The sequence below is a fragment of the Saccostrea cucullata genome, unplaced genomic scaffold (genome assembly GCF_032062105.1).
Source record: "Saccostrea cucullata isolate Sc308-1 unplaced genomic scaffold, CSIRO_AGI_Scuc_v1 ctg167, whole genome shotgun sequence".
Classification (NCBI taxonomy): domain Eukaryota; kingdom Metazoa; phylum Mollusca; class Bivalvia; order Ostreida; family Ostreidae; genus Saccostrea; species Saccostrea cuccullata.
The window spans coordinates 75,486-82,442 of record NW_026939192.1 but is presented as its reverse complement, the minus strand read 5'-3'; positions in this window follow the sequence as shown (position 1 = coordinate 82,442).

Genomic DNA, 6,957 nt, shown 5'->3' with positions numbered 1-6,957 from the left:
ACATGTAGCTACTATACACTTGTGTCCCCTCAATGATAACGTCTCAGTGATGATCCTTTTTGTATTTTGATTTTTGTTTTGTTGTTTTATATTTTTGGTTTTGCTTGTCAAGGAATTTTGTGCTGTTGTGTTTATAGCTGTGAAACATCCCTCACGTGAAACTGCTTCCTACGGGCCTGTAAAGTACAAAGAGAGATCCTTTTTCAAAAATCCCATTTACTGTGAGTAGAAATTAAGTGCATGAATTTTTGAATTTTTTCAGACCTATTGTTAAAAAAATCTACTTAGTGGGGAATGCTTCGTGAACAATAGTTTATAAATATTTATTAAAATGGATATCAGGACCACCAGTATGAAAGATATGTATATTACTTAAAACGACTAGCGATATTAGTACATGTAAGAGTTATTCCTCTTTTTGCAGTTTTTAATTAAATATTAATTTCTCCTTCATGTAAATAAGAAATAGCCTAGTTGATGCATTAGGAAATAAAAAAAATGTTAGACAGGCTTGGGTTTCAGAATGAATCTATGGTTTTATTTAGTTGAACACATATGTCGATTATGAAATATTACATAATGTGTGTAGGTAGATTGAAAATTGAGGAATAAAACCATGCTCCAAACACCCAAGCAGTTTTTATTTAAATAATAAAATGCTTGATTTGGTTGTTAGTATGGGAATTAATGTCGCAGATATTGCAGAAAAAATGCATAACCCGCGTTCAACAAAAGTTTTTCAAACACACATATGTATAGGAAAGAATTACCGTAAAATTCAAGTATTCCATTTCTTGGTATAGATTTTCCTTTTTATCTCAACTAGAGCAGAAGACGCAGCTTTTGGCATAAAATGCAAAACTAAAAAAGAAAATTTACATGCATTGAAATATTAAATTGAAACTTATCTCTTCAATTATTTGATGCCTAGGTTAAAAGTTAGAACGAGTAAAGGTATGGTCGTAATCGGGAGGGGGAGGAAAAGATGATAAAGGTCAGGTGGATTACTAGTATTTTGAATTTATTAACTTACTTTGAAACTTGTCAAACAGAGGGGACAATATCAATTTTGAGAGCTCAACTTCCCCTCTTGAAATCTGGAAATTAACTTATCTCTGCTATGGCGTGTCTACAGTTGTGTGATTGGAATAATTTGGAATCTACACTATATACGCAAGGATGCTTCCACATAAGTTTCAGCGTTCTGACTCGGTGGTTCTTGAGAATATTTTTTTCTATATAATTCAATGTGAAAATGACAGTGAACCGCGCGGGGGGGGGGGGGGTACGGGGTCATAATTTGAACAATTTAGAATCTATACTTCTCTAGGATGTTCCCACATACGTTTCAGCTTTTATGGTCCCGTGGTTCATGTGAAAATTTTTAAAGTTTTTTGCTATACATTTAAGGGGTCCGACTTTGGTTTTCATTGCTCAATATTTCGCGCATCATAGTAAAATTAAGCGTACTTACTGTTTTAAAGCAACTTTTTTCACTTGATTAATAAAGTTAAACAAACATAAGAAATGACAGGTTTAAAAATGTAATTACAATTTTATATAACTGATTTTTAACCAATTTTGCAATTGATACTAGTAGTTAGGTTGACGTCGTTATACTTGTGTTTTTGACGTTTTGATAAACTGAGCTCTTAAGAAATGGGTAATAAAAATATGTTATTAAAGAAAAAGTAATAAACATACGCTCTTGAAATTTAAAACATAGAAATTTAAGAATATCTCAAATATTTTTTTACGTTTTCATATCAATCTCTTGTGCTCGTTATAATTTGTAGTACTCTATAAAAACAGAAATATTCGTTAATTTTTTGCATTTTGAGATGCCCCCTCTGGTAACAAGACGGTAGAATTTTGTGTTTCTTACATATAATATACAATATAGTATTACTCATCATCTATTATAGTTTTAACAAAAAGTCGATTGTAGTATTTGTATAATATGCTTTAAAGTGCTAAAAAATGACACTTTCCTGTATAATCCTATAGTAAAGGTACCTGTGTTTTGCGACGGTCCCTTAAGAATACCTGGACGGTAGATTTTCCCCAAACTTGGCATGTACACTGAAGCTAATGTAAGTTATAAATGGTATAAAAATGAAAAGTTTCACTATTGTAGTTTTCACACAATAAAACCCAGTCGTCCCACTATTCTCCACTGAGGCCCTACCCCTGGAGGCCAGGATTGGAACAACTTAGAATTAACACTAACCTGGGATGCTTTAATGTAAGTTTCAGCTTTTCTAACTCAGTGGTCCGTAACAAAAAATCTTGTTGAACTCACCATATTTTTGTCTTTTCTTGATCTCCCCTTGCAAGGGGGCTTTCATTTGAAAAATTATAACTCCCCTTTACCCAAAGATTCTTTATACAAGTTTTGGTTAAAATTTGCCCCATGTAATGCGAAAGGTTTACAGACGAATGTACGACGGACAGTGGGTGATCAGAAAAGCTCACTTTCAGAGCTTCGAGCTCAGGTGAGCCAATAAAAGCATGAATAAAACAAACTAATGATAATCTTGGGCCAAGAATTACGTAGCACTAAAGTCTAAGTATTACAGTGTAAGTTTAATGCCCTGTTCACACGACGAGTTTAATTCGCAGTAAATTAATGCGAAGTAAACTAATGCGAATCAAATTAATGCGAATTAAATTGCGTTCACACGACAGCTAATGCGAAGTAAACTAATGCGAATTAAATTTTTTCTTCTACAGTCAGGCGTCAGTAAGTCAATTATGACGTCATTTGTAAAACACGTCATGTTTGCAGAGCCATCCTTTGATACATCATGTAGTGGCTACAGGTATTCATTGATTTAGTGATTAACATACTTTCCCTCAATTTTTGAACCAAATATAGCACAAATACCTATATATAACCACCAACACGTGTCCTGTGACTTAATTCTGGCCTTACGCATGCGTCAAAATTTAATTCGAATTAGCTTCGCTTAGCGTTCACACGGAGCTAATGCGAAGTAATTTAATGCGCAGTAAATTAATTCGAATTAAACTAATTCGCATTAAATTCTCCGTGTGAACGCTAAGCGAAGCTAATTCGCAGTAACTTTACGTTTAATTCGAATTAAACTCTCCGTGTGAACAGGGCATAAGAAACCTTTGAGAAATTTACTTGAGGAGGGATTCTTATATGTCTTGTAATAGTATTTAACAAGAGGCCCCGGGGCCACATCGCTCGCCTGAGCAACTGGCTTGGTAAAAGCAAGTCAGTTCAGTATTGAAAAGTTTAAATATAACAGTGGGTTCAGGGGGGGGGGGGTATTTGAGTCTTAAATCTTTACTAAGTCAGCTCCACCCCTGGCTAGCAGTTTGCTGAGAAAGAGTAAGCAAAAATATAAAAGTCTTCTCTGCCAGGTATAGTCTCTCTGCAGTTAGACCTATGTGGCCCAGATATGGGATCCTCCGCAAAGTAGCAGGTGGACATTGGGTACCTTACGGCCCCAAGCAGAACCACAGGGTCTTGGAAGAAAATAGGCCCCTAAATACACGGTATGCATTGCCCAACGGCGTTTGGATATGCCCTGATACCTGCAAACCTACTTTCCAGCTATGGGTTAAATAGTACCACTGCCTTGTGGATGGCTTGGGAAAATCAAAGCTACGGAAGAAAATCCAGACAGAAAATCTAAGTGAGGAAACTCGAATAAAAACCTGGAGAGAATGGCTTCATGAGCTGTGGCAGGCAACCTTTCTAGAGGAAGGTATCTGGATTACAATCTCTGGTCCACCAGGTTGAAGGTTGAGCAAGGGGGTACTCCCCACTTCTCGTGAAAACTGCCTAATTACGGATACGAGGATTAGGAATATTTCATCCTTTCCCGAAGCATCTGAATAGCAACCTGCGTACATGAATGCAACCAGTGAAAGCAAACAGGAAACTGGTGGCATGAAGAGTATACTGAGTATTGAGCACGAGAACCAAACTTAAGATCAGATTTTGGAATGTCCGTACCATGTACGAGGCAGGAAAGCAGGCTCAAGTAGTCAGAGAGATGAAGAACAACAAACTACACATACTAGGAGTAATTGAATGCACATGGGCAGGGTTTTGAAAAAGCATGACAAACTATGGTGAAGCAATTATTTACTGTGGAAGGAAAGATGGCAGACATCACGAGAGAATAGCAATTATTCTGAGTAAACAATAGCAAAGTCCCTGGTAGAGTACCATCCTGTAAGTGAGACATCACGAGGGAGTAGCAATTATTCTGAGTAAAGCAGAAGCAAAGTCCCTGGTAGAGTACCATCCTGTAATTGAGGGAATGATAAGAGCAAGACTCGACACATAGACTATTAAAATATCTATCATACAAGTCTACGCTCCAACAAATGAGGCAGAAGATGAAGCTATGATGCACTGCAAGATGAACCCGAAACATGGTTTAATCATTATCATGGGAGATTTTAATGCAAAAGTAGGCCAAAACAACACCCGATATGAAAGAGCCATGGGAAAATCTGGATGTGGTACCATGAATGAGAATGGTGAACATCTGAAAGAGTTTTGTGGTACTAGTAACAATAAATTGGTTATAGGTGGAAAGTTATTCCCACAAAAAGAAATACACAAGCTGACATGGGTATCACCCGGAGGAAGAGACAAAAAACAAATAGACCGTGTTATAAATGGTAGATGGAGACGATCTCTTCAGGATTTGAGAGTGAGACGAGGTGCAGATGTAGGTAGCGATCACCATATTGTAACTGCAGATTTTAAAATTTTAAAAGCTGATGAAAAATGTATCTAAATACAGCTGGAAAAGATTTGATATTGGCAAACTAAGTGACATCAAAATCAAGCAAAATTTTAGACTGGAGCTGAAAAACAGATTCTGTATCTTGCAAGATAGTGATATAGATGAAAAACAGATAGAGGAACACTGGCAAAAAGTAAAGGATACGTTTAACAATGCAAGAAAGTTATTGGTTTCAGAAAACAGGTACATAGTGAATGGCTAACACCATGGAAACTCATTGACGGCAGAAAAGAACTAAAGAAGAGGTTGTGTAACATACATTCAGAAAGAATCAAAGAGAAATTTTAAAAGAGAACAATACTCAGACAGTAACAAAAAAATAAAGAAGGCCACAAAGAGGGACCGCAAGCACTTCATTGAAAATATGGCAAAAGAAGCTGAAAAAGTAGCGTCAGAACAGAAAATGGGATGGGCGATGTTTATCAGATCACTAACAATCTAAGTGGACAAAAAAGAAATGCATGTATGCCAGAAAGAGACAAGCAGGACACGATGATTATATCTGAGAAAGAGCAAGAACAAAGATGGAAGGAGCATATTGAAGAGATACTGAACCACCCAGATCCAAGCAACAGAGCAGAAATACCCGAAGCAAACATTGACTTGAAGTCAACAAAGACGAACCATCAAAATTAGAAATAGTTACAGCAATCAAGAGTTTAAAGAACAATAAAGCACCTGGGAATGACAGCTTACCAGCTGAAATATTCGAAGCAGACCCTATCCTTGCAGCAGATATTCTTTATCCTCTTTTCTTCAAGATATGGAAGCACAACCTGATACCAGCAACATGGTCCGAAGGTACCTAGCATCATCAAACTGCCAAAAAGGAGATCTAACAAACTGTAACAACTGGAGAGGTACATGTATTACTTTACTCTCTATACCAAGCAATAACTTTAGTAAAATAATTATATGCAGAATTAAGACAGCACTGGACAGCAAGTTAAGGAAACAACAGACAGGCTTCAGAAAATGAAAGAGCTGCTGTGATCGAGTGTTTTTTAATTAAGAAACATAAAAGAACAATGCACAGAATGGCAAAGACAACTTATCATAAACTTTATTGACTTTGAAAGAGCTTTTGATGGCATTCACAGAGATAGTTTGTGGAAAATTCTGAGGCACTACGTTATTCAATCTAAACTAGTTGACATAATAAAAGCATTCTATGCAGAATTTAAATGCTCTAATGGTAGTTCTTCAAACACGAGCTTTCTTGTAAAATCAGGAGTGAGACAAGGATGTGTTATGTCAGCTCTATTGTTCATCATAGCAGTAGACTGGGTAATGAGATCAACCTTTAGTGACAAAAACACGGGGATCAGATGGACTCTTTTCAGCTAGCTAGAAGACTTAGATTATGCAGATGACCTGGCTTTACTATGTCATCTGGAAGCATCTCAAATGCAAAGAAAAACAGATTAGATATGAAGTACAGTACATGAAAGTCTTAGCCCTGACCCTTCAAAAGTTATGTTCAAGGCTTTTTTTCAAAAAGTAGATCAAACTCCAAGGTCAAGGTCAAAGGGTCAACAACCTTGAAATCCAATGAAAGGTATTGTAACAAGAATAAAATACGGATTTCATACTTCGCACATGTAATCCTTGTGACACGACCTTTCTTTTGAAACCAACAACGTTGACCCTTCGACCTTGACCCTGGAGTTTTACCTACTTTTAATAACTTATCCTTGGCCATACCTTTAAACAGGTGGTGCTAGGGCTTTCATATTTTATAATTGTATCTCTTGTGAGAAGGCCTTACTTTGGGTACCAACATATTTACATTTAATTTGCATTTATGAAAAGTTTGAGTTTTGTAAAAAGTGGGTGAAACTCCAAGGCCTTGCTTTGGGTACCAATATATTTACATGTAATTTGCATTCAAGAAAAGTTTAATCTTCGCTATGTTGTCATACGGGGGCATCAGTGTTTCACAAACACATCTTGTTTATTTTAAAATGACAAGCAGAAAATATAGGTAGTGCAGAAAATCAAAAAATGGTTCTGAAACAAGTTTTACAAAATGTGTTTGTGAAACACTTGCCCCTGTAGGGAGCTTATATCGAGAGATGAAGTTTCTCAAATGGAAGTAAACTCCAGGGTCAAGGTCAAAAGGTCAAAATTGTTGGCATGGTATTCGAAGGAAGGTCTCGTC